General features: G+C 41.6%; 1 protein-coding gene across 1 annotated transcript in view; it reads left to right on the top strand.

The window, feature by feature from the left end:
• Positions 1-3,593: 3,593 nt before the first annotated feature.
• Positions 3,594-26,889, top strand: part of PRICKLE1 (prickle planar cell polarity protein 1) — a 214,417-nt gene continuing 191,121 nt past the window's right edge. The window contains exon 1 of the mRNA XM_066368976.1: positions 3,594-3,974. The gene's annotated coding sequence lies outside the window, so the exon portion shown is untranslated. The remainder of the gene's footprint in view (positions 3,975-26,889) is intronic.

Genomic DNA, 26,889 nt, shown 5'->3' with positions numbered 1-26,889 from the left:
TGTGTGTGTGTGTGTGTGTGTGTGTGTGTGTGTGTGTGTGTGTTTAAATGTTTCCTTTTTATAAGGATTCCAGTCATATTGGATTAGGGCTTACTCTACTGACCTCATTTTAACCCGATTACCTCTCTAAAGGCTTTATCTCCAAATAAGGTTAAATTCTGAGGTATTGGGGGAGATTTCAACAGATGAATTTTTGGAGGACACAATTCTTTTTTTTTTCCCCTAAGGTACATTTGTTATAAAGCCTTCAAAAGAAAAGTAGACATTACCTAAATGAATGGATTTCTTTATAAAAGGTATATGGTACCATACTGATTTGTAAAGACAAAGAAAATAATACCATTTAATATAAAAGATCTAGAAGCAACTCAATAGTTTACAAGGAAGAATGCTTTTTTCAGATTAAATTTTAAAATGTTTTTTTTTTCTAATTTGTAGGATTGTGCATGGAAGCCAGAGTAGAAGGGGGTGGTTATGAAAAGATGCCTTATAAATTAGCTTTTATAAACTTTCCACCTACTCTTTTCTGCACATCTAGCATTCAATTTTTCCAACAGTTCTCTGAGGTGGATATTATTATTTTCACTTACAAACAAAGAAACTAAGAATCTCCTCAAGGTTAACTACATTATTTTAGGCTATTTGATAAGCAGTGTGGCTGAGATTTGATTCAAACTGTTCTGGTCACACACAAATCATCACAGGTGCCCTGGTAACTTTATGAGTCTTGGTTGAAGACCAAGTGTCACATTTTCCTGACCAGTGGTGGCACAGTGGATAGAGCATGGACCCAGAATGCTGAGGTTTGGGGTTCAAAACCCCAAGGTTGCCTGTGTGCAGGTTCTTGGGCTTGAGTGTGGGGTCACCAGATTGAGCATGGGATCATCAACATGATCCTAAGGTCACTGGCTTGAGCAAGGAGTCACTGGCTCAGTTTGCACTCAAACATATATGAGAAGCAATCAATGAACAACTAATGTGAAGCAACTACGACTTGATGCTTCTCATCTCTCTCTTCCCTCTCTATCCCTTCCTATCTCTCTCACACCTTCCTTATTTCTTTCTAAAAAAAAAAAAAGTGTTGTCACATTTGCCTAGTCTAGTGCACTTGTCCAAAGGACAATAAGACTCTTGGGAGGGAAGGAGGCTGACCAGACGGTGGCACATGGATAGAGTGTTGACCTGGGATGCTAAGGACCCAGGTTCAAAATCCCGAGGTCACCAGCTTGAGCACAGGCTCAGTAGCTTAAGCCCAGGGTCACTGGCTTGAGCTTGGGATCATGGACAAGATCTCATGGTCACTGGCTTGAGCCCAAAGGTTGCAGGCTTGAAGTCAAGGTCTCTGGCTTGAGCCCAACATTACTGGCTTAAGCAAGGGGTCACTGGCTTGGCTGGAGCCTCCCAGATCAAGGCACGTATGAGAAGCAATCAATGAACAGCTAAAGTGATACAACTTCGAGTTGATGCTTCTTATCTCTCTCCCTTCCTGCCTATCTCTCTCTCTTTCACAAAAAATTAATTAATTAATTAATTAAAAAACGAAGACTCTTGGGGAAATAACTGTGTATGCTTTACAGTGTCCAACATGTTTGCTCCATGTATAATATATAGATGCTCAATAAACAGAGCTATTTCCTCTGGAGCAGCATTTCCCACAATTAATAGAACTCAAATGCAGGCACTATAAATATTCTCCCATGAGCTTCTCCATACCTAATTCTGCCTACTACTAATGCTTTCTGGTCCACTGAAAAGGACCTTCCCATGAAGATATGGCCACAGAAATTGAATGATGCCATCCTCCACTCCATCCTCCATCGATTTCATTCTGCTGCCATGCAGTTTGTTGGGGAACTGCTTTCATTTGAAGGTCCTGATTGAGATAAACAGGCACCCAAAGATCCTAACAAGGAGAATGGACTTTTTGCCTTTGAATATACTGCTTTTTCACTACCTTCATGGGTGGAATAAATCATTTTTTCAGTCTTTTTGGACAGTTCTGGAGTTTAGATAGAAGCTAAAAATGTATTATAGCTTAATGGAAGCATTTGTAACCCTGACAAGATAAACAGACACAACTTAAAAAGCAAACTCCAATAAAAGGCTGAGAAGCAGGATGGGCTAGGTTCTTTTGCCCTGATTTCCATCAGTCACAAACACCACTGAGCAAGTGGAGTTATTTCAAAAGAAACAGCGTTGTTTCCTGAGTAATCTATGCTCAGTGGATTAGAACTGAGTCCATGTGTCTAGAGGGGAGAGAGTTCCTACAAGGCAGGGAAGATCTGAGAGAGCACAGCACCAAGGCCAAACATTTCCCTAGATTTGTAGCATTTTCTCCTCCTTTTGTTTTTAGATATTATTTTTTTTTATTGAATACATCTTCTTTTTCACCTGCTCAATTTTTGTTGAGAATTCCCTATTTTCACTTCCAATATATCAAGGATATTTGGAACTCTGGAAAAAAAATTGAAATGGACAGTTTTGAGTTTTCTTAAAGGAATAAAAATTGTATGAGTTAACACCTTCTTCCTCCCCCCCCCCCCCACACACACACCCATGCCACGCACATATATCCTGATCTTCCTAGAAGATAAAACAGCATCCTAGATGGTTGTGGACACAGTTGAGAGGTCAAGAAACCCTGCTTTGCTGAGACCCCTACTGCCATGGGGTCTGCTCTCTGCAACTTGTCCAGGGCTGGGAGTGGGGTGGGGGGTAGTGCCTACACAGTGTGAGGCTCCAGTGGTTAGGAACTGGAAAGAGAGAGATTCTAAGGTGACACAAATGTCAAGGCAAAACTTCCCAACAGGCTGAGTTCTAGTTCATTCTGGGCGAGTGTGCCTGAGAGCCCAGCCCTGGAAATTGGGCAGACTGAAAACATGGAGAGCAGTCTGACCGATGCAAACTGATCATCGTGATCAAATTAAGACTTTGAACACCCATTGCACTGCGCCATGCTAACTTAGGTCTAGCTCTGGACATTGGGATGGGCTGAGGTTTTCTTGCGCACTCCTCAAACTTTGAGGTTTTCTTGGAGATGAACAGGAATGTCAAGGAGGGAAAGAAAACAGACTAGAGGCTGAATCTTCTGCTTCTTGCTTCGAAGTAATGACAGCCCTGACAGCCCAGCCTGTGGGATTACATGGATAGGATCAGGTCCAAATGGGTCCCCAACGAGGCAAGGCGCGCCAGAAGGAATCTAAGAGTTTAATTAGCTGCCCCCCCCCCCCCCCACACACACACACACAAACCAAAGGAAAAGAAACCAAAGCGTTTGATCTAAGGAAATTGGCTTTGTCTTTTTTCCCCTTCAAGTCTTACAACAATCCATCAGGATTGTTAGTTTAAAAAAGGCTGCGGGGTAGGGGCGGGGGGCATAAAATCGGGGGCGGGGCGGAGGAGACGTAGGGACTGTACTTGAGAACCTGGGCAGCGCCTGGTGAACTTCAAGCGGATAACGCGCCCCCAGCTCAGCCGGCCGGGCGCGCGCGGAGCCAATCCCGCCCCGCTGGCTTCACGCTCGCCTGCCGGCCTCGCCTTCCGGAGAGGGGCACAGACCTTGCCTTGGGGGCTGAGTCGGGTCGCGCGTGGGAGCGCCAAGCGGCCTGGATCCCGCGGAGGCGTCCGCGCTCCGCGTTTTCGCTCCCGCCCAGCCGGGCGGCCGAGGGCGGGGTGCGCGGCGGCGCGGCGGCGCGGGGCTCGGAGTCGGAGAGCACTCCGCTGCCAGCCGGCTGCTCGCGCCGCGTCCCTCCCGCGGCCGCCGTCGCCCGACAGCGCGCCCCGGGACGTGCCAGCCCAGCGCCGCCAGAGCGGACTTCCTGGAGGCGCGCCGCGGCCGGCACGGTGACTTTCGGGTTCTGGATGGTTCGCGTGCTGCCCGCCGTCGCCCAGCCCTGACGCCGCGGACCGCAGCTCCGCAGTCCCGGAGCCGCGCCAAGGACCGTCCGGCCGAGTTCTCAGGCGTTCGCGCGGGGGTGAGTGGCAGCCTGGCTCCGGGTGGGTTCTGCAGAGGGGCTGCGGGCAGGGCGGCGGGGAGCGAGCCCCGCAGGGGAAGGGCCGGACACCTTCGGTGTCACTGCGGACTGTCTGTGACACCCAGACTGGGTCGCTGTAGCAGAAAATAAGGGAGAAGGTCAGAGTCGGTTTGTCTGGCTGGGTCGACAGGGAAAGCAGATGTTGGGCTGCAGAGAGGCTGCCCGCATGGCTCCTGCTTGCTGCAGCGCAGTCGACTCTTCCCTCGATTCTCTCCTGCGTGGAAACCCGTTCAGTGGCCCCCGAGTTGGGGCGATGCTGGCGCAGGGAGGCGAGGGTGCGCTGGCCTGTGTCCGCCGCTTAGGATCGCCTGTCACCTACTGGCGTCGGGAGGGAGGGTGCCGATTCTCTCCTAAGGCTCTGGGGAGAGGGTCGATTGCTTTTTGGCAAGGGAGTATCAGCTCCCCGGCCCCCCTCCCGCCCGGGCGGTGGTGTTTTCTGAATGTAGCGCGTATATGGGAAAGAATGGGAGCGTCTTCCTTCCTTTAGGCAGAAAAAGTTAAAGAAACTGGGCATGTTAATGATTAGCAGGACTGGGACTCAGGATGCAGCAGAAAGCTGTTAAATTTTCATTGCCCTCTAAGAAAAACAAACGGCATCGCCAGTGAGTATTGGCAGTGCCGCGTTATTTTGGGACTTTGGGAAAATTGTCCACAGATTGTCTTCGGGAGGCCAAAAAAACGAGTTGGGGATGGGGGGAGGTCGACTGGCACCGCACTGAGTTCCAGCTTGCCTAAGGAGGATTCAGAACCACAAGCCAAACACGTTTGCTTGCTGATTTTAAAAAGCGGACGGGAGGCAGAACTGCAGCCATAACCAACGTGAAGAGCACGCCAAGGGAACCTGCATAAAGAAAAGAACATATTGCCTCTGGAGGAGTTCAGATGCTATAAAAAAGGAAAAAAAAGACATGCATGTCTATGTAGCTTTTAGGATGAACTTTATAAAGGACAAATTATATTTAGTGAAATTGTGTCTGCACCCCGGACAGTTTTGCCTACCTCTTCATTTTAATCAGTACCTCAAAAGGCTGTGTCTGCAAGTTGATGTTATATAATTGATGGGGTTCACCATCAGATATTTCTTAATGTACTTTCGGAATGAAAGGAACTTCCATCTGTCTCTTCAGACAGGCCCAAGGTGTAGACGGCTGAGGGTTGCTGAATGTTTGCCCTGATCCGCGTCCAGATGTGTGAGCTCAGCTGTTGCCTGTCACTTAGGTGACAACTGGCCCTTTCCCACTAAGCCTTTGCTGTCTCCATTATCCTCAGTGAAGTGTCAATGTTCAGCCGCCTTATATTATCAAGAGTGGACTCTAGCCTCTTGGGAGAAGGCAGCCTTGTTTGACCATCCCCAACACTTTGTCTGTTTTCGGACTCTAGGAAGGAAAAAAAAAATCCATGACAGCAAGATAGATACATTTTGAATTAAGCACCAACTTAATCCAAAGATTCTGCTTTAATCAAGACAGCTCTGGAAAGATGATGCAATATTTGTCAAGCCTTTTTCTCTGGAACAATATTTACTCCCACCAGGGGATTTCAAACTTAAACAGCAGCCATTTATCTTGCTGTCTGGTGGAGCCCGGTTCAGTTTGCCTCCAATGTGGTCCTAGCCTAGGTGGCTGGGCTTGGCTTGGGACAGAAATCTGTCATTGTAGCCCAGCTGGAGCCTAAAGAAAGCAAAACACAGCACCTGCTGGTACCAGAGGGTTTCTAAATGCCATCAACGGGTGAGTCAGGAAACACAGACGGAGTTATTTTACAAGTTCTTCCAGAAATGTTTATACAAAGGATTTAAAGGTTAACAATGCATGGGCTCTACATATTAAAAGGTGCTAGAAAAAATGGACATTATCCACAGTTAAGAGTTAGCACATATGCTGATGAACTTGAAAAATCTCTGCTTAATACATCATGGCTACCAATAGTGACTCATTCTTGTGAATAAACCCATGGAAGAAGGGAGGAAGGGAGGGAAGGAGGGAGGAAGGGAGGGAAGGAGGGAGGAAGGGAGGGAGGGAGGAAGGAAGGAAGAGAGGGAGGGAGGGAGGAAGGGAGAGAGGGAGGGAGGGAGGGAGGGAGGGAGGGAGGAAGGGAGGGAGGGAGGGAAGGAGGAAGGAAGGGAGGGAGGGAAGGAGGGAGGGAGGGAGGGAAGAAGGAAGAAAGGAAGGAAGGAAGGAAGGGAGGGAGGGAGGAAGGAAGGAAGGAAGGAAGGAAGGAAGGAAGGAAGGAAGGAAGGAAGGAAGGAAGGAAGAAAGGAAGGAAAAAGGAAGGAGATAGGGAGGGAAAGGGGGTTGGGGAAAACTGGATGGTACATGTAGGTAGCCATATTGAACGAATGGTTTTCCATCCTTAATTTGGTACTAATTGGTGATTTACTCTGTGAGCCTGTTGGTTCATAGGTTTTTAAAAGAAAAACAATATATTTTACTAAAGTGACAGATTTAATCAGTTCTGCCAGCAAAACCAATGAAACTTTCAAAGCTTATCATGTTTTATAATCAAGGTCCATGGAACCACCATTTGTTTCTATAATAAAGGAGGTCACCCAAATAAAATCTAATATCAACTAGGGAGAAAAAAATCCTTATAAGGTTAATAGCTAAACTATTAAGAGTCAGATGTGGGTAAAAATCTGGTTATTCATAATATCCTCTCCTAATAACTGAAAAGACAAAAGAAAAAAGGTTAAATTTTAAAGTTTTTTAATTAAGAAGTTTAAAAAGTGAACTTAAATCTAAGTTTTAAAAAGTAACATTGTAAGGTAATTACTCTAAAATATTTTATAATGACTTAATAAAACACAGAGTTGAGTATTATGAGTTACTGTTCATAATACTTATGAAATGGAACAAGAATTTGGAAAAATTATTTTCCAGTAATTGACTCTTTTAGTGGTCCATACCTGTAGTTTGAGTTGTCCAGTACTATGGGAAGCTATTTTCAGGAAAGATGACCATTTCCAGCATTCTAGTTATTGCAGTTAATTTCCTGATTAAAGTCATTTATAAAGATTAAAATTTTCCTTTTAGAGAAGGAAAGTAATTTTTTAAAATCAAAGGAATTCTTATTGGAAATAGAAATATTAAAGATGTCACTTGACCAGGCTAGAGGCCTTCATCCTAGAGAAATAGCTGTCTCTTATTTCCCTTTTATTTTATGTAATATAATGTCACTTGTTGAACTTCTCTTACTGTGAGAATATTCAATTTGCTTAAATACAGGTGTGATTATTTCACAATAAAGAGTGAATGTGGTATATTTCTTGGTTGGTTGCTTGGTTAGTTGGTGTTTTAAGGGACCATTACTGCTTTTTCTGTGGCCACAGAAGAAAACATTCCCGTTTCATACTAGTATCTTTAGAAGGTTGGTATGAGCAAACACGTTGGGAGAGGAAAGTACAATGATCCAGGTGCCAAGTCGGGCACTGGTGCAGTTCCTCGAAACCTCAGGCAGCATGTGGAACCAGCGCTCCAAAACAGAGTGCCAGGGACTGAGGCGGCATCAAGGACATTGCCGCAGCCCCCGCCTCTGGACATCTCATTGCTAGACACACGTTAAGTGTAACATCTCTGCTCCCCCATAACCAGTATTCGTATCTTCTTGTTTATGGCTGTGCTGAACTGAAGTCAAGGACATTAACTACATGTGTGCTGGTGAAGCAACATTTTGGAGCAGTGGAAAAGGCCTGGGCTGACTTTGCATGGGATCCCCCTCCACCTTCGTTCTCCCCACCCCCCTTCCTGCTGAAGGAGAGATGGTGGGAAGAGACATGCTTTACACGTTGGAGCACGCTGATGTCATGACACTTCTGGCTCAGAGATACGACAGAATAATCAGATCACTTTCCAGTGTGCCAGAATGACACGATTTTTCCAAGAACTGTTCCTGAGCCAGTGGTCCGCTGGCACTATTTCCATTTGCTAGGGGGGATCAAACCCCTCCACGCGAATGTGATAATTCCTCCTGTGTCTGTGTTGTGAGCACATGTTCAGACTAAACTCTAAGTGCATTTTGGTCACTTTTGAAGGGACCTCTCTATATGAACAAGGATGATTGCCCAGCCTGAACTGATTAGACCCTTTCAGGATCATTTCCCTATAGAGAGAGATTTTAAATTTAAAATAAAAATAAAAAATGTCAGCAAGGCAGAAGCTAATGTAAACATTTGAAAACTTAGACCTGCAAACTAGCAAGCAGCTGTCATTTACCTTTACTTAACCCCCACCCCACCCTGCACTTCCCATCCATACGTTTGGTCCTAAGTGATCCTAAAAAACCACTGACCAATTAAACTGAAGTTACATTTTTCTTACTGGTCCATTTGGGGTAAACTCTTGGGAGAGCTGCTTTTCATTTCTAGTGGATTATTACACTTCAGAAGGGGGAAAAACGAGTTGTGTTATTTCAGTTGTTCTAGTGCTGAACTCGCGTCTGAACTCCTTTCTAAGAGTTGTTTCTTAATTGCAGATGTATAGCACCCACCAGCTTTTGCCTCGTGTATGCCTCTCTGTTTCCCTCTTTTCTCTCTGGGTCTCTGGAAAGAAAGGTTTGTCAATAATACAGTGAAATATTGCAGTCAGATGCAGACTCGTAAGGAGACTCCTCCGGGCAGCGTGCTCTCACTCAGCTGCCCTTCTTTTATCTGAAGCTCAGATCCCACAGCTCGCAATTATGGTCTTTGACTTCGGTAACAATTCTGTTTGAAATGTTTCCAATTACACACAATATTGGCGGCATGTAGCAGCTGCATGCCAAAAAGCATTTCCAAGTGTGTTCCAAGGATCGGGCTGTGATTGCTTTTAATTTAAATAAAGGCTATTTGGTTTCCTGTGAAGTTTTTTATAACCACCTTCACATACCCCCAACCCCCATTTTTGTTACCTTAAAAAAAAAAAAGTGTGATATAAAGTAGCCACCACTTAATGTGATACAATATTGGCCCTGGTTTTCTAGGATGGCCCTTTGCTCTGAGCCCGCGTAACTGGACTGTTCAACAGAGGAAATTTGAAAGAAACATTGTACAGCAGTTTGGATTTCCCCAAAGAAGAAAAGGAGGAAAGGTTATCTGAGAGCATATTATAAGTAGCTAATGTTTTCAAGTTTTACCCTGCCTTTTTTAGGAATCCGTCATGACAATTACCTTTTTAGGTCACTGGAGATTATTTGGTACACGGTCTTTCCTTCACATTCCTCTATTTTTCTTTATGGGAGCCCTTGAACGTGTGTTAAAAACACATTAAAAGGGTAGAGAGAGGTCAATAGGAATATTCTTAAAATGGGAGGTGGGGGGAACCACACCCTCTAGGATTTGCCCCCTCCATGGGCTTGAAATCTCTGAACACTGAAACCTTTTACAATGGTACTGGTTGAAATCTTTTAATAGCTACCAGATATACTTGACTTATTAAGTCTGAAAATAAGAAAATATACACTCTCAGGACTTGGAGTGAAGAGATTGGTTACAGAACTGGGGAGGTTCTGTTTCCAGAATGGTTTGTTGGCCCATTTGAAACCTAACACCTAGAGCTAGAGGCTATCCAATAGCGAGGTGCTAAGATGGTCCTAATTAAGGTGTTTTCACATAGGCTCTTTCAATCCTGGCAAAAACATCCTATAGAATATAGTGCTTCTTTGGGTTGCACAGTAGTTGACTTGCATAAATGCCAACATCTCTTCTGGCATTTTTGGAACTCCTCCACTGTGTAATAAATAGTGCTGTATAATCCAAATTTGTAAATGCCATGTTTCATGTAGCCCCTGTAGAGACAGCTGAAATTAACCCGGGCTGCAGGGATCATTGAGATCCTGGAGGTTAGGTTACTGCCTAGATCCAAAGAACTACCACTAATGAGCCATAGTGGAGGCCTTTGATCAAATCTAGGAGAAGGTGTGAGGTTGGCCTTAGTATAGCAGTGTACTGTGAAGCGGTGCCTACCAACCTCTGCTTAGACATTTCCTTTATCCTTGGAAACTGTCTTTCAATTAAGCAAACCGTCTTAGAGGAAATTTGCTCAGCTCAAGGTAAAATGAGGTTTATGTTGCTTTACCAGCTGAGCACCCCAGCCTGCCAGGCGCCCACCCCACACAGGCCCATTGCTATAGTGACAAAACCCTCAGTAACTACGGTTGAAATAGAATGTCTGTTAAAACCCTTTTCTATGTTGGCCAGCTCCTCTGCCCTCATTAAAATGCTGTCTTCTGGATACACATATGCGCACACACGCTACTCTTTCAGTCTAATAATAGTAAACGGATTTAAACTGTTGTAATTTTACCAGTCATGTATACTTCTTTTTTCACTCATCTATCAGCAAATAATATGATAATCTTCTGAAGAAACTCATAACTCGTTAACTGTAATTGATATTTTCAACTGTTATTTACATACTTGAATAATCTGAGGTCCTTAATTAGGATCTGAAAAAGGGCTGGATAGTGTGGCATTCGTTCTGCTCTAAAACTGTGTCTTCCAAACAATTTAGGGCAGGGTTAGGTTTTATGTAAGAAGCCGCTTAGTGCTCGAGTGTTGAGATACTTGTTATAATGTGTCTCAAAAAGAAATGGTATTTTAAATTCTTCAGTGACTATGTAATTAATAAGTATGTTCAGTGCTTGAAGTATATGCATATTACATAATTTTTTAGCAAGAGATAAAGTTAGGTCTGAAGTGCATTAGAGAATCACAGATGTTTCTTGTAAGGAAATACATATGCTCCAGAGGAATTTTGAACTGCTTTCTGATGCTTAGCTTTGTTCATTGCAAGGATCATGTGAATAATTTCATTGAGTTGCCTTAGTTCTTATTTACATAAACCCTGAGAAAGGAGCTGGAGTGATAAATAACTTGCCCCCTCACCTAGTTCTGTAATGCTTTAGTCTTTTATGTTTTTGTGAATGTGGAAGGAGGGAATAAACTATACAAAGATGTTTGTGTTTAACTAACTTAATCATATATGTTCCCTTTGTGGGCCTTCTATAAGCTTAAATAGCTTGGCAGGCTAATGGCCAAGAACATGTCCTCAAAGACTGCCAAACGTATTAAAAGCAGACCAGGCTTTCTGCATATTGAGGTATTGGAAATGTTTTGTTTTGTTTTGTTTTACCTTCTGAATTTTAAGGAATAAACCAGAAAAAAAAAATCACACTCTTCTCCCCTTCTTACCCACAGAAACCAAAATTATTATTCATTGCAATGCTGAAATGAGACAGTGATGGGGATCATGATATTTGTGTGGAAATATTTTAAACTAGTTGGATTTGGCTGATTAAGCAGGAAGCAAACAGGTTACTGTGCGGCATGATAGGTCCTTTTTGTTATGTAGATGTTGGTGTTGCCTGTAGACACTGGCTTTTTCATTTTGGTTCAGTAAATTTCAGCCAAATACTTGTCTATTTATACTGTTTCTTCTTTGAGCAGAGATTCAAGAATAAACAGTAGTGATGTGGTATAATAGTACAGAAAAAAACCCCAGTTTTTCTATAGTCTTTTTCTGAAAAGTCAGAAAACTTGGAGTGTAGTACAACAGCTTTGTGATTTGGGGTCAGCCTCTCAGCTTCTCTGGGCCTGAGTTTCTTCATGTATAAAGTGAAGGAATTAGGCTAGATCAGTGCATATTAACCAAAGGTTTGAATTGTAAACACCTTTGTGAAAGCTTTTAAAAATATTATCGATTGATTTTAGAGAGAAGCAGACAGAAACACCAATCTGTTCCTGTATGTGCCCGCACTGGGGATCGAACCTGCAACCTTTGCGCATCAGACAGTGCTCCAACTAACCAAGCCATCCAGCCAGGGCATAGAAAGCTTTTTCAAAATGTAAATACAGAGATTTTTAAGGCAGTAGATTTGAGGTAGAATCTTGAAAATTTAACTTGAAAAAGCTCCTCAGGCCTGACCTGTGGTGGCGCAGTGGATAAAGCGTGGACTTGGAACACTGACATCACTGGTTCAAAACCCCGGACTTGCCTGGTCAAGGCAAATACAAAAAGCAACTATAAGTTGATGCCTCCCACTCCTCCCCGGCCTCCTCTTTTTCTCCTCTCTGTAAAATCAATAAATAGAATCTTTAAAAAATAAAAACAAAAAAAACTCCACAGGTAATTTGTTACACTATAGCACCACTGATAGATGATCTCTAACATTGCCTTCCAGTTTTAAATGTTATGTTTTTTTTGTTTTTTTGTTTGTTTTGTATTTTTCCCAAGTTAGAAGTGGGGAGGCAGTCAGACTCCCGCATGCACCTGACCAGGATCCACCAGGCATGCCCACCAGGAGGTGATGTTCTGCCCATCTGGGGCGTTGCTCCTTTGTGGCAGGAGCAACTCTAGCACCGGAGGCAGAGGCCGAGGAGCCATCCTCAGCACCCAGGGCCAACTTTTGCTCCAATGGAGCCTTGGCTGCGGGAGGGGAAGAGAGAGACAGAGAGGAAGGAGAGGGGGAGGAGTGGAGAAGCAGATGGGTGCTTCTCCTGTGTGCCCTGACCAGGAATCAAACCCAGGACTTCCACATGCTGGGCCAATGCCCTACCACTGAGCCAACCAACCAGCCAGGGCTGTTATGTTTTGTTTTTTATAAATTATTTTTATTTATTCATTTTAGAGAAGAGAGAGAGAGAGAAGGGGGTGGAGCAGGAAGCATCAACTCCCATATGTGCCTTGACTGGGCAAGCCCAGGGTTTTGAACCAACAACCTCAGCATTTCAGGTCAATGCTTGATCCACTGCGCCACCACAGGTCAGGCCTAAATGTTATATTTTTAATCCTACTAGGCTGAACACTGGCCTACACCATCTCCTTTCCTCCCCTCCCCTCCCCTCCCCTCCCCTCTCCTCTCCTTTCCTTTTTTTCCTTCCTTCCTTCCTTCCTTCTTTCCTTCCTTCCTTATTTTCTTTCTTCCTTCCCTCCTCTTTTTTCCCTCCTTTCTTCCCTCCCTTCCTTTCTTTCTTTCTCCCTTTCTTCCTACCTTTCTTTTCTTATTTTTTGTTTATTCATTTATTCTTAACAGCGACGGCATTCCTAATGTGCTGTCAAAATATTATAGATATTCTTTTAACCCAGCTCCTGGAAGATCTTTGTTCTGCTCCTGTGAGTGGATGGTAACTAATGTGAAGAAGGAACCATGTTTGTTCACCATTGCATACCGATTGCCTGGCATGTAGTAGATACTTAACATCTACAGAGAGCCCCAGAAGTCAGGAAACTTTTTTGAAAATGTAAAATTAGTTATGTTTTTAAATAACATACTTAATATGATTTTTTGTCAATCTCCAAATACCTTTCTGGTAAAGGGCCCCTAAGTTGAAACCAATGGATATCATTGTTCATCTGGAAAACATTATAAGTATATTATTTTTCTTATGCTTCCAGACTTTTGGAGTATTCTATAGTGTATTGATTGCATTTTTTTTCAGATTTTAAATTTGGAGGTACATTGGCCCTGGCAGTTTTGCTCAGTAGATAGAGCATTGGCCCAGCATGCAGACACCCCAGGTTGAATCCCCAGTCAGGGCAAACATGGGAAGCAGCCATCTGCTTCTCTTCCCCTCCCTCTCCTCCTTCTCTCTCTTTTCCCATCTCACAGCCAGTGGCTCTGTTGGTTGGATCATTGGCCCCTGTTGCTGAGGATAGCTTGGTTGGTCCAAGCGTTGGCCTCAGGCACTGAGGATAGCTCAGTTGATTTGAGCATCAGCCCCAGACAGACAGGGGTTGCTGGGTAGATCCAGTCAGGGTACATGTGGGAGTCTGTCTCTCTATCTCTCCTCCTCTCACTTTAAAAAAATTGGAGGGGCCCTGGCCGGTTGGCTCAGTGGTAGAGCGTCGGCCTGGCGTGCAGAGGTCCCGGGTTCGATTCCCGGCCAGGGCACACAGGAGAAGCGCCCATTTGCTTCTCCACCCGTCTCCCTCTCCTTCCTCTCTGTCTCTCTCTTCCCCTCCTGCAGCCAAGGCTCCATTGGAGCAGGAATGGCCCGGACGCTGGGGATGGCTCCTTGACCTCTGCCCCAGGCGCTAGAGTGGCTCTGGTCGCAACAGAGCGACGCCCCGGAGGGGCAGAGCATCGCCCCCTGGTGGGCAGAGCGTCGCCCCCTGGTGGGCGTGCCAGGTGGATCCCGGTCGGGCGCATGTGGGAGTCTGTCTGTCTCTCCCTGTTTCCAGCTTCAGAAAAAAAAAAGAAAAAAAAATTGGAGGTATTTCACCTGAAAAGAGAGCTGATAGCTGGAATTTGAGGGAAAAAAATAATACTAAGCATATTAAGCATGTTACTTGAAAGTACAATTAACACACTGTTGAAAATATTTTTCTTGTGTTTCCTTACCTTTTAGGCTCCTGCATTTGTTCAATGAATAATGTCCAATTTTCTGTTATTATCTTAATGTGTGTCCACTTAAGAAAGGGTTTCAACCATATCATCATAAAGGTTTCAAAACTTATCGACAAATTTACAATTTTATTACAATTTTAAGTCTTATTTTTACATTTCGAATTATAAAGACAAAAGTTTTTAAAAAGCTCTTTACAGTATGGGGCAAAAGTAGATGCACAGTTGTTTGGTAAATAATATAATAATAAATAATAATCCTAGAAAAAACTGTATTTTCTGTACTTACAAGTGTTTTGTGTCCTCTGTTGTACAAAGGAAAGGAGAAATATGATACTTGCCTAGTTACTTGAATTGTTTTTGTTGTTCTATATACCATTTGGGGATGGGGAGTGTTTTGTTTTGTTCTTCATTAAATGAAGAACTTTAAAAACCCATCACTAAAGTCTGGAGGATTGTGCAGTTTCCTTTGTGGTTTCTTCACTGGGGAGGTATGGCCAGTAGCAAAGGCAGTGAGCTTCAGCATTTTTTTTTCATCTTGTATGACCATTGCCAAATCAAATAATCAGGGCCTTGGAGTGGAAATCTCTACCTGAATTATCTACTTGGGTTGTTTGCACAATGTAACTGGAAAACTCTCTCTTAGTTATGTGAAGAGATACTGTGAGGAATTTTAGTCAGGAAAAAAGATTAACTTGTATATACAGGGTTTAAGGATCATTGGAGATAAATTGAGAGCTGGTTCAAGTATTGTATACAGCTTTATTATTTGTCCCTCTCACTTCCCTGAAATTGACAGCTAATCTCCTTGTTTGTGCTAGACTTCAAGCTAGTACCAAAGGACACAGGTGGGTTTACCCCTCACTCCATCCTTTCCTCCCCAAGTCATCTGACATCAGGTGGGCCTTCCTAATTGCCCTGTACAAAGTAGCACCTTTGCCTGGCCAGTGGTGGCGCAGTGGACAAAGTGTTGGTCCCAAGTCCTAAATCCTGAGATTCTGGCTTGAGCGTGGGCTCACTAGCTTGAGTGTGGGGTCTCCGGCTTGAGCACAAGATCAACATGATTCTATGGTTGCTGGCTTGAGCCCAAGATTGCTGGCTTGAGCAAGGGGTCGATCATTGGCTTGGCTGAAGGCCCCTGGTCAAGGCTATGAGTTGATGCTTCTCATCTTTTTCCCTTCCCCTCCCTCCCTCTCTCTCTTTAAAAAACTTTTTAAAGCACCCTTCCCTTTCCTCAGATACCACCCAGCACTCCTAAAACCCTTTAACCTGCTTCTCCGCTGCACTTATTATCTGACATGCATTTACTTACATAGCTGTCTGTTCCAGGAAGAAGTCTTTATGCCATTTTGTCTACTGCTTTACCCCTAGTCTTAAAATATGCCTGACATATAGTAGGTGCTTAATAAATATCTGCCGAATGAATTACTGCAAGACACATAGGAAGCTAGCTATGCTTCTAATTGGAGCAGCTCCGCTCCAATCTACTACTCTACAGTGCCAAGCAAGTTAGAGAGTTTTAAGCTTACATTCTCATTCTCATGGTAGGACTATCAAGTTAGCAAATGGCTACCCTCATTTTGCAGAATAAGCACTTGTGGACCATTTTAATGTTATATATGAAATAAAGGCAAATAGAAACCAGTATTCTGTTTTTTCTTTATAGAAAATTTCCAGAATAGCGGTGGGGGGTGGGGGTAGGGGAAGGAGGTTGGGTTGTAGGATTTTTTTTTTTTTTGCACCTAAAGTTTCTGAGCTATCCCCACATCTGAATAAAGCCAGAAAAACATGCTAGAATATGAGGAAAGAGACTGATCAAATAAATACCTTTCTTTCTTCTCTCCACCACAAAGTGGTCAATGAAATCTAATCATATAGCAAACAGATGCCATATTAATAGAAGTGAGATTAAGTATTTGCAACAAGGAAGCTATGTTCTTCCCTCTGCCTAATGCACCCACACTACTTGGTAACCTTTTTTAAAAAGAGGCAGTATCTTGTGATGTTAATAGAGTTGAGCCCTGGCCAGATAGTTCAGTTGGTTAGAATATTGTCCCGAAATGCAGAGATTACCTGTTCAATTCCCAGTCAGGCACATACAGGAGCAGATCGATGTTCCTGTCTGTCTCTCTCTCCCTCTCTCTCTTCCTCTCTCTAAAATCAATACAATAAACATTAAAAAAAGAAAAAAAAAGAGTTGAGTCTTTTACTTATGCAATTCTGACTTAAATTCCAGAGGTGAAAAGCCAATCCTCTAAGAGTGATTTTCAACCAACTTGATAGGAAGCCTAGTTGCTTGAAATGACCATTTTAGTGTCTGTTTCCAGGATTCAATTGGCAGAGTTGGCTTTTCAGTTAAGGAGCTGAGCCAACTTGTTGGCCAGAAATTATCATGTATTACTTGGGGGATCTTTACTAAAAATAATACTAACGCCTCTGAAGTACACGAAGCACTTTCAGATTCATCTCATTTGCCTCTGCATATTTATTGTGTGGAGGTCTCTCCAAAGTCATCCCCAATTTACTGATGAAGCAGCTGACCTGAGTTCAAGTCACAGCTTCCTAAGGAGCTTTGGTTTGGTCATTTCTAAGTAAATTAACATTTACTCTTCAGTTTTCAGAAAGCAAAAAAAAAAAAAAAAAAAAAAAAAAAAAAGGGAAAACAAGCACTCATAACTGATATAATATTATATATTGATATTTTATTGTTTTGTAAATGTTGCTGTGTATGTTTGTTCTAAATGAAATGCTGTTAGAAAGCCTTTCCTACTACCAACCTGCATGTGATCTTGAATAAGTCACTTAAGTTTTTGGACTTGTTACCTGCTCTGTGCCTCAGTTTTTTCAATTATAAAGTTAGAGACTTGGTGAATTTTCAGGCTCACAATTTCTTAATTCTAAAATCCTAGATTTGGAGACTCTTAACTTCAAGGAGATATATAATACATTGGAGCTGATACTATTTTTTATTATTAATTATTACTAAGTGTCTGACTAGAATTATTTAATGATCTATTCAAAATTATTATCCAGTTACAACTTTAAAAAATGGCCCCTTTATTCATGATTCAGTGTGGTCAATTCAAAATTCAACAGTTGCTGTGTTTTAAAGACTTGAGAATACACACTTCTCTTACCAAAAGTCTGACATAATAGGTTACATTATAGTTTAACAGGAGGAGCTAAAAAAAATACACAAATATTAAGAGTAAATTATTGATCTGATGTATTTACAACAATGGTATACTTATGTTCAGACTAAAAATTACAAATGTGCATACCGTGTTTATACATAGGAAATGTGGAAAATTTGAAAAGTAGAACTCAAAGTAGTATGTTCACTTGCTCATATAGTCAGTCAGTAGTGATTGTAACTTTATTTAAAGTGTGTGTGTTCATGGCCTGGCCTGTGGTGGCACGGTGGGTAAAACATTGACCTGGAGCGCTGAGGTCACTGGTTCGAAACCCTGGGCTTGCCAGGGCAAGGCACATACAGGACTTGGTGCTTCCTGCTTCTACTTGCTCTCTCTCTAAAATGAATTAATAAAGTCTTTAAAAAATAAAAAATTTTTAGCCTGACCTGTGGTGGCGCAGTGGATCGATCCTCGACCTGGAATGCTGAGGTCGCTGGTTCAAAACCCTGGGCTTGCCCCGTCAAGGCACATATGGGAGTTGATGCTTTCTGCTCCTCCCCCCTTCTCTCTCTCTCTCTCTCTCTATATATATATATATATCTGTCTCTCTTCTCTAAAATGAATAAATAAATAAAAATAAAAATTTTTTTTAAAAACTTGAAATAAAATAAAATGTGTGTGTTCATTGACCAAATTGGAATTAATTTGGGAAGCTTTAGAGAGAGTTTGCTGGAAAAGAAAAATAACATTCATTTTAGTTACATTCCTAATATTTTTTAAAATCATAGTAATAGTCTTATCTCCCCTACTCTCCAAATAAAAGCTGGCGTAAATATGCAATAAACGGTGAAACTCTTTCTCTATTAATCTTAAATACTACATGTTGGTATATGTCACCATACTTACTGGCCTGGGTGTTCCATTTTTGCAGCACTGTGATTAATTAAATTACCAACCTTTTAGCAGATTCTCAGGACCTTGGATCTTATTCACATTCTAATTAGACTGAGCCTGGAGTCACAAACAGCCCACCAAAAAGCATTATAGCGTCTGTATTATGTCCAAGAAGATGAAGTTTTTGACTTATTCATATTATATGAGCATAACAATGAGCCCTGGTGCATCCCCCGGCAGGTTTGTAAGTGACTATGAAGTGCTGTTCCAATAGGAAGGACTGTATAAATGTGACATTAATAATCACCAGTTTGAATCTGGGTCACTTCAGCCATGACTCAAAGATCAAACGCTATCAGATGGTAATGAGTGTGTGAAAGTACTGCAAGAAGACATTCCATTTCTTAATGACACCTTTGTGGGCCTTCTCAGCGACTGTTAGAGGGTGGATGGACTCGGAATCCAGCCATGCATACCCCCGCTCTGGAGGCCAGCCCTCCAGCTTACAGCTGGCACACTTTTGCAGGGATGTTTAAGGAACGGTTCACAGTGTTTCTGTTGGTGTAGCTCAAGTGGATATACAGAACCTTTCATCTTCTGCTTTTCCTGACCATTTATTCACTTCAAAGTGATGGCGGCTCTTTTGCATATTCTCTGCCCTTTTTTCTCTGAGAAGTAAGGAGAAATTGCACGTACAAATAAATATGTGTTAACCATTTCATGTTAAATTTTGTTAGTTTTACTTCAGTTTGGGGACATCATTTTCATTTCAGCACGCCTTCATGGAGCCCCTGTGCTGTGCCAGGCACTGTGATAGGCTCTGGGAATGCAAACATTAAATATATACAAAAGGTACCTGTCTTGAAAAAGCTCACCATTTTTGTAGGAAGGAAGGCATTTAAGCACTCACTTGCAAAGTATTGTGGGAGAGGAGAAATTGAGAAATATACTAAATATGGTAGTGTCACAACATGTAGGTTGCTGAGGAAGGTTTCCAAGAGAGGGAGATGACTGAGCTGGGTATTGGTGACTAAATAGGATTTGGCCAAGACATTAAATTGAAGAACAATCCAGTCTAGACAGAAAGAACAGTGTGGGAAAAGGCAGGAAACATGAGACAAGCATGATGCTCAGTGAATTGCAAGACTTTATATTTGGCTCTAAGATTAATTGTGCTCTTGGTCATGGATTTATTGCAACCTGTATAAAACTTCAGTTTCAGTCAGAATGTAGTTATGAATTTTGACAACTTTAACTGTCTTTTTTATGTGGATGACTTGACACTTCTGAATAAGTGTTTTCTATTCTCCTTCTTAAATGCTGCCTCTACCTGGCCAGCCTACCAAGTATTTCCACTTGTGTCTTTTCATTGTTATGTTGGTACAATCTAAATTTATTTACTCTTCAGTTTCACTGCCAGGTTTCACTTGCAGCCTCAAGTGTTTAGACAACATTATATATAATGAGTGTTATACTTTCATGACATTTGCTTTAGTACTGTAAGAGTTTTTTTGCATGAAAGCTAATGGGGAAAAAGAAATGGGAATGTCACCAAGTGGCTTCCATGTATGTTTTATTGTGTTGGTATCTTGGTTTTGTTTTCATGAAGACTTTTTTTTAAAGCTTAAAATAAAAAGCCCTTACCAAGCATAAATGGCAGACAATAGGGTTGTACTATTTTCTTCATTTCCTGATTGTTACTTCTTGAACTCCTTGTTTTAAAAGCTGATTCAGTTTGGGAAGAAAAAAAAGCTATAACAATATGATTTAAAATACCCTACTTTTAAAAACAAATTATGTATGTTTGTTTTCAAAGATATACTCAATTCTTGAGCTGGAAGGTTCCCCTGTGTTTCGATATGTGGCGATATTAAAATTGTGATTTAACATCTTTTGGAATTTCTTCTAATTGTTCACTGAGCAGTCAGTATGTTTTCAGGCAGTCTGGAGTGTGATAAATATTTAGCAGCATATGTGGCTGAACGCGCCAATTTGAAAGGGTTTTACAAGCTTTAATTAATTTTCACAACAACCAGATGCACTCTGCTTTACTAATGGGAAGTCCATAGACAGTAGAATTCAGTGTTGCTCAGATTCTTCTAGCAAAATAGTTTTCAAACTTTTTTTTTGGATACTAAACCCTTTTCTCAAACACAACATTTTCTGGAACCCCCTCATGGAAGTGGGGTTGCTCTGTTTGGCAGAAAAGGGGTTTCATTATTAGGGTTTGTTCTGTTATGTTAATCGAAATAAAAAACCACACAAGATGCAAACTTTGAATTTCGGGTAAACAATAGTTTTTAACATAATTGTGTTCTAAATATTACAGGGCCCTAAAAAAATTGAAAGTCTATCTAAAATTTAGATTTAGCTGGGCATCCTATATCTCCCTGGCAACCCTTGTCTCCTCCCCAGACACACAGGATCCTGGTTCTTTGAACACAGTTTGAAAACCATAGGTAGAAGAAATTTGTACAGATGCTGAGAGAGAACTAATAATACAAAGTAGCATCCGCCTCAGCTAGGTTAGAGACTCTCCATGATCATGCATCTATTGCTGCATGTAAAATTTTAAAGAATTATTATCTTTCTTTGTCTTTCTTATTTCTTAGGGTAAGATATTTTAGTCTCCTGATCTTTGGGAGCAATGTTTTCACGTCACCTATTTATAAGAATCAATGAGTGAGAAGAACTGATGGCATAATCAGAGTTACAGGTTGGCCAGATAGAGTCCATATATAAGTACATAAAGAAATAAATGAATAGGGGCTTAGTGTGTGGTCTAAGCAACCCAGGGGAAAAGATGGCTCACACGTGCTTCTTCTCACTCTTTGGTCTAGTTGGCATGTACATGTTTTAGTGGCCTTGGCTTGATGACAACACCCATTAAATTAATGGGTTATTTTGCTCCAGTATTTTAAAAGCAGTCCTTGGCTAGTACTCTCATTTCTCAAACCAACTCGTCCATGGAGCATTACTTGTTCGGCCATTATAGTTTTTAGTGTAACTAAGTACAGTCTGATTAGCAATCAGAAGCCATTAAGTTTGTTTAGGATAAACCAATGCTCCAATACTCAAGGGACTTCCTGGATCAACTGGTAAAAAGTATTTTTTTAAATATACAAGAAACTGAAGACCCTACTCTGGATCTATGGAAACTCAGGCGCTTTGAGTTTGATGCCCTGCTAACTTTGTGTGTTTTTCTATCTGCTAAATGTTAGTAGTGCTTTAGTTCATCATGGCTACATTAGGAATGGGTATGATTTTATTCTTTGTCCCTTTTTCAATTTTTCCAAAATTTGTGCTATAAGTGTGTTCTTTTAAAATCAGAAAAATAAATATTAGTGATATACAGGGTGAGAGAAAGGTTTAAAGTTCTTTGTATGGAAAATAATATAATTAATAAGTAATAATACAAGATTAATGTATTTTGCATACCAACAACTAATAAATCTACTTTTGCACCACACTGTTTTTTAAACATTTTTTAAACTTTTTTAAACAGAATGGAAAAAAAAGCTCATAAACAATGTTTCTATTTTTAAATATTTCAAAGCATAGATCATCTGGGATTTAGATAACAATTTTTTTTTCATTTCCAAGTGAGAGAAGGGGAGATAGACTCCTACATGCACCCCAACTAGGATCCACCTGGCAACCCCCATCTGGGGCCATGCTCACAACCAAGCTATTTTTAGTATCTGAGGTGGAGGCTCCATGGAGCCATCCTCAGCTCCCTAGGGCCAACACCCTCAAACCAATCAAGCCATGTTTGCAGGAGAGGAAGGTTGGGGGGGGGGGGGGGAGGTGGAGAAGCAGATGGTCACTTCTCCTGTGTGTCCTGACCAGAAATCGAATCTGGAACATCCACACGCTAGGCCAGCGCTCTACCACTGAGCCAACCAGCCAGGGCAATAATAATTTTTTAAATTTGAAAATGCTTATATGTCTTTGAAGGTTAATTGTAATGTGAAATCTAACCAAACTATTGTATTTACACTTAAAATTTATTTCATTTATTCATTCAGTAAGACTTACTGAAGAAACATAATGTAAACACATTTCTGTATATCACAAGAAAGGGGGTATAGTGCATGGAAGGAAGGAAAAGAAAGGGGAAATCCAAAGATAGGACCACTGATCTCCATCCTCGAGGACTTGACCATGTCCTGGGGCTGGGCTGGGGATGTATTCCTACAGGCACATCTGAAATGGGGAGGGAAGGTAGTTGGCCTCAATTACCAAAGGAGCTCTCTGGTGCTCAGGAGGCTGTCACCATTAGATCCGAACGTCAGTCAGTCAGCTGAGTCCTGTTCATACTCTTGCACCATGAAAACAAGTACAAGCTTCCGTCCCAGGACCTGGCTGTTTCTACCCACAGGGCTGGGACCTGGAGTCTGCTTCTCACTGCTGGGTTTAGATACAGGCTGGATTTGTGCTGGATAACTTCATCCTCCCTCAGCTGGTTTCAGGGATTTTGCTCTTAGTGAATGAACTATATAATATAAGCTACAGGGACATTTTCTTTTTTCTATTAGTGTCTTTCTAAATTCTCATGGAGCAAGAAATAGCCTGTAATTTTATTCTTAGGATCTCTCTTCATAAAATTGCTTTTACTGGTATTTTTATGATTCTGAAACTCATATGAATCTATAGTATGGAAAAGCCCAGCATATTTGTATTTTTTCTTTTAAAATATTAACACATGCACAAAAGTACCCACTTATTATGTTTACCTCCTTTTCACAGTTCAAATAGGCTACCTTTTACTCTGCATTTTTCGGTGATCTGATGAAGGTGGAATTTAACAGGCAATTTGAGGGGATTTGCATGATAAAGCCTAGGAAATTAAAGGTTTGTATTTGCTAAGAACCTTTGGGGGTAAGGTTAAATTCACACCAAGTATTGCATATTAAACTGAATCACTGTTGACATTAATATGTAAATGTTTGTGAAAATAATCTCCCAAATATACAAAATAGTTGCTTTAAAATGAAGCTAAATATTTTCTTCTTTAACTATATGCATTAAAGCTTATATAATAATTTTTAAGAACTTACTAAATATGGATTTTTTTTTGCTTGTTCAAACACACATTTGAATTTGGAAATCCACAGAAATTAATACAAAAGAACTTTTTTAAACTTTTATTTTTCTTACGAATAGAGGAAGTGTTTTCTAGAAAGAAAAGTATGAATGCCATTTGGAATTGCCTCATCATGATTGTGGGAACTGTTGAAATCAAATAAATGTCTTGATCAGTTGAGCTACCAGATGGAATTTTATCTCAAACCAGTACAGCTTCTTTCATACTTTAGGTCTCCAGTGATTTTTATCACAAAATCACGTCATACCTTATTTGGAAGGCAGCCACTTAAGCGTGGAATATGACAATTGTTTAACAGCGCATAGTAAAACTCAAATAATTTATGACTCATGGAAGAAAACAGTATCCAGTTGAAACTTCCAGGGTAATTCAGGTAGGTGGACATAACCACCCAGGTGTCTTGGAACTGTTCCAGTTTGAATTGGCTAATGAGCTCATAAGGCTCATTTTTTTTTTGCTGGTGTACTTGTCCATTAGCTCAGTGCCACCCAACAGCAAGCTGGGAGATTGATTCCACATTGATTCATGAAGGAATGCCTTGAGTTACACAGTGGCCAACGCGTCTACAGCAGGTGTCCTCTGCAGGGCGCTGATTTCAAAGTCTGTGCTATTCGACTGATGACCTGATCTTTCAGCTGTATCACCCAGGGCAGAATGTCCAGTGCCATGGTGCTCATCTTAAACATGAACCTTGGTGTAGTGATATGGTTCCATTATCGCTCCATCTGTTCCAGGGATTACATCAGAACAAAGGAGTTAATTTGTCTTGTTTTGAGGGTCATGTTTAATTGCATAGGTCAGCAAAGGATGACAGCTTTTTTCTTTTCTTCAGGTCTGTGTCTCGCTTTTTCTCTAAGACTGCTGAACAATACAGTCAGTTTCCTTAATTGGCACAGCTGGTACTGTAAGAATGACATACAGCAGAAAAAGGTTACTGCTACCTAAACTCTGAGTTAACCAGTTTAGAAAGTTAAATGTAGCACGTACCTAAACTGACTTGCTCACAAAAAGCCTCCAAAATCCAACAGGAAGAAAAGAGGCACTAGATGGCAGTCTTAAACAAACTTGAAATGACCTTTCCTCTCTCTTAAAACAAGTGTATTATCCAAAAGCAGTCACTATTGTTCCAGACAAAGTTGGAGGTGAATTCTACTTCATAAAAATTGCAAATCTAGGGACGCTATGAAGTTTCTGTCACATTATAGAATTTTGTTTTAATTAAAAAGTATTCCATATATGCTTAAAAGGCCCATTGCTCCTGACCAGGCAGTGGGGCAGTGGATAGAGCATTGGACCCAGGTTCGATACCCCGAGATTGCCAGCTTAAGTGTAGGCTCATCTGGTTTGAGCAGGGCTCACCAGCTTGAGCCCAAGGTCACTGGCTTGAGCAAGGGGTCAAGCAGCCTGCTGTAGCCACTTGGTCAAGGCACATATGAGAAAGCAATCAATGAACAACTAAGGTGCTGCAATGAAAAATTGATGCTTCTTATCTCTCTCCTTTCCTGTCTGTACCTCTCTCTGTCTCTGTCTCTGTCACACACACACACACACACAAAAAAAAGCCCATTGCTGAACTGATTTTTATTTATGGAGTTATTTAACTTTACATTTAAAATGTCAGAAAGCTTGTCTTAGATTTTAAAAACTAGAAAAATTGATGGTGTGTTTATAAGGTGGAAAATTATGCACCTGTTAAAAATGAAGGTACAGTTCTGGCCAGGTAGCTCAGTTGGTTAGAGCAGTACTTTTCAACCTTTTTACATCTGGGATCCGGTGAAAATAGGATAATTATTTGGGGACCGCTAAGGCAGAAATCACCCTGAGCAAAAAGCAAATTCAACCAAGATCATTGGGTCTGTAATCTTCATACAACATAAGGGTGGTTGACACTTTTGTAAATCGTCAAGAAATTTCTTACAGACTGGTTTGTGGACCTACAGTTGAAAACATTGGATTAGAACACTGTTCTGCTATGCCAAGGTTGTGGGTTCGATTCCCAGTCAGGACATATACAAGAACCAACCAATGAGTGCGCAAATAAGTGGAAGGCCTGACCAGGCAGTGCCGCAGTAGATAGAGCGTCGGACTGGGATACAGAGGACCCAGGTTCAAAACTCCAAGGTCACCAGCTTGAGCAAGGTGTCAACCACTCTGCTGTAGCCCCCCAGTCAAGGCACATATGAGAAAGCAATCAATGAACAATGAAGGTGCTGCAACAAAGAAATAATGCTTCTCATCTCTCTCTCTCTCCCTTCCTGTCTGTCTGTCCCTGTCTGTCCCTCTCTCTGTCACTCTCTCTGTCACAAAAAAAATAAAATAAAAAGAAGTGGAAGAACAAATCAGTGTTTCTCTCTGTGTGTCTCTCCCTTCCTTCCTCTCTCTCTAAAAACTATAAATAAAAATTTTACAAAATTAAAGACACTGAGGTAAATCAATTGAAAAGATATTCAGGATATATTTAAGTAGAAAAGGTAGATTAGAAAATAGTAGGGTGGTGAGATCACTCTGGAGGAGAGTAATGTAGGCTCCTCCATGTTTGTGTTTATATGTCCTATGTTGATCACTGAGAGATGAGATTATAGATTTTTTACTTTATGCTTATTATTTTTCTACCAAAAAATTTTTTTTTCTGCAGTACAATGGATTTTTTTTTTTTCTGAAGCTGGAAACGGGGAGAGACAGTCAGACAGACTCCCGCATGCGCCCAACCGGGATCCACCTGGCACACCCACCAGGGGTGACGCTCTGCCCACCAGGGGGCGATGCTCTGCCCCTCTGGGGCTTCGCTTTGCCGAGACCAGAGCCACTCTAGTGCCTGGGGCAGAGGCCAAGGAGCCATCCCCAGCGCCCGGGCCATCTTTGCTCCAATGGAGCCTTGGCTGCAGGAGGGGAAGAGAGAGACAGAGAGGAAGGAGGGGGGGGGTGGAGAAGCAAATGGGCGCTTCTCCTATGTGCCCTGGCCGGAATCGAACCCAGGTCCCCCACACGCCAGGCCGACGCTCTACCGCTGAGCCAACCGGCCAGGGCTACAATGGATTTTTTAAATGCACACAATAGAGTTAAATTATCTTCCTGATCTAAGATGAGTTTCTTAAAAACACTGTCATTTCATTTTTTCCATCAAGTATATTTGCCACCCTACCTTATATGTATCTTCATATTATACATTTTTTATTTACACTGTGAGATTTTTGTCATTTAAAAATAATGCAAAAAGCACCTGGCCTGTGATGGCACAGTGGATGGAGCCTTGACCTGGAATGCTGAGGTCACAGGTTTGAAACTCTAAGCTTGCTGGGTCAAGGCACATACAACAAGCAATCAATGAACAACTAAAGTGAAGCAATTATGAGTTGATATTTCTCATTCAACCCACCCACCCCCGTGTGAAATAAATAAAATC

Source organism: Saccopteryx leptura, chromosome 2, assembly GCF_036850995.1.
Source record: "Saccopteryx leptura isolate mSacLep1 chromosome 2, mSacLep1_pri_phased_curated, whole genome shotgun sequence".
NCBI classification, from domain to species: Eukaryota; Metazoa; Chordata; class Mammalia; order Chiroptera; family Emballonuridae; genus Saccopteryx; species Saccopteryx leptura.
Note: the sequence above shows the minus strand (reverse complement) of the source record. Positions and strands in the feature narration are given on the sequence as shown.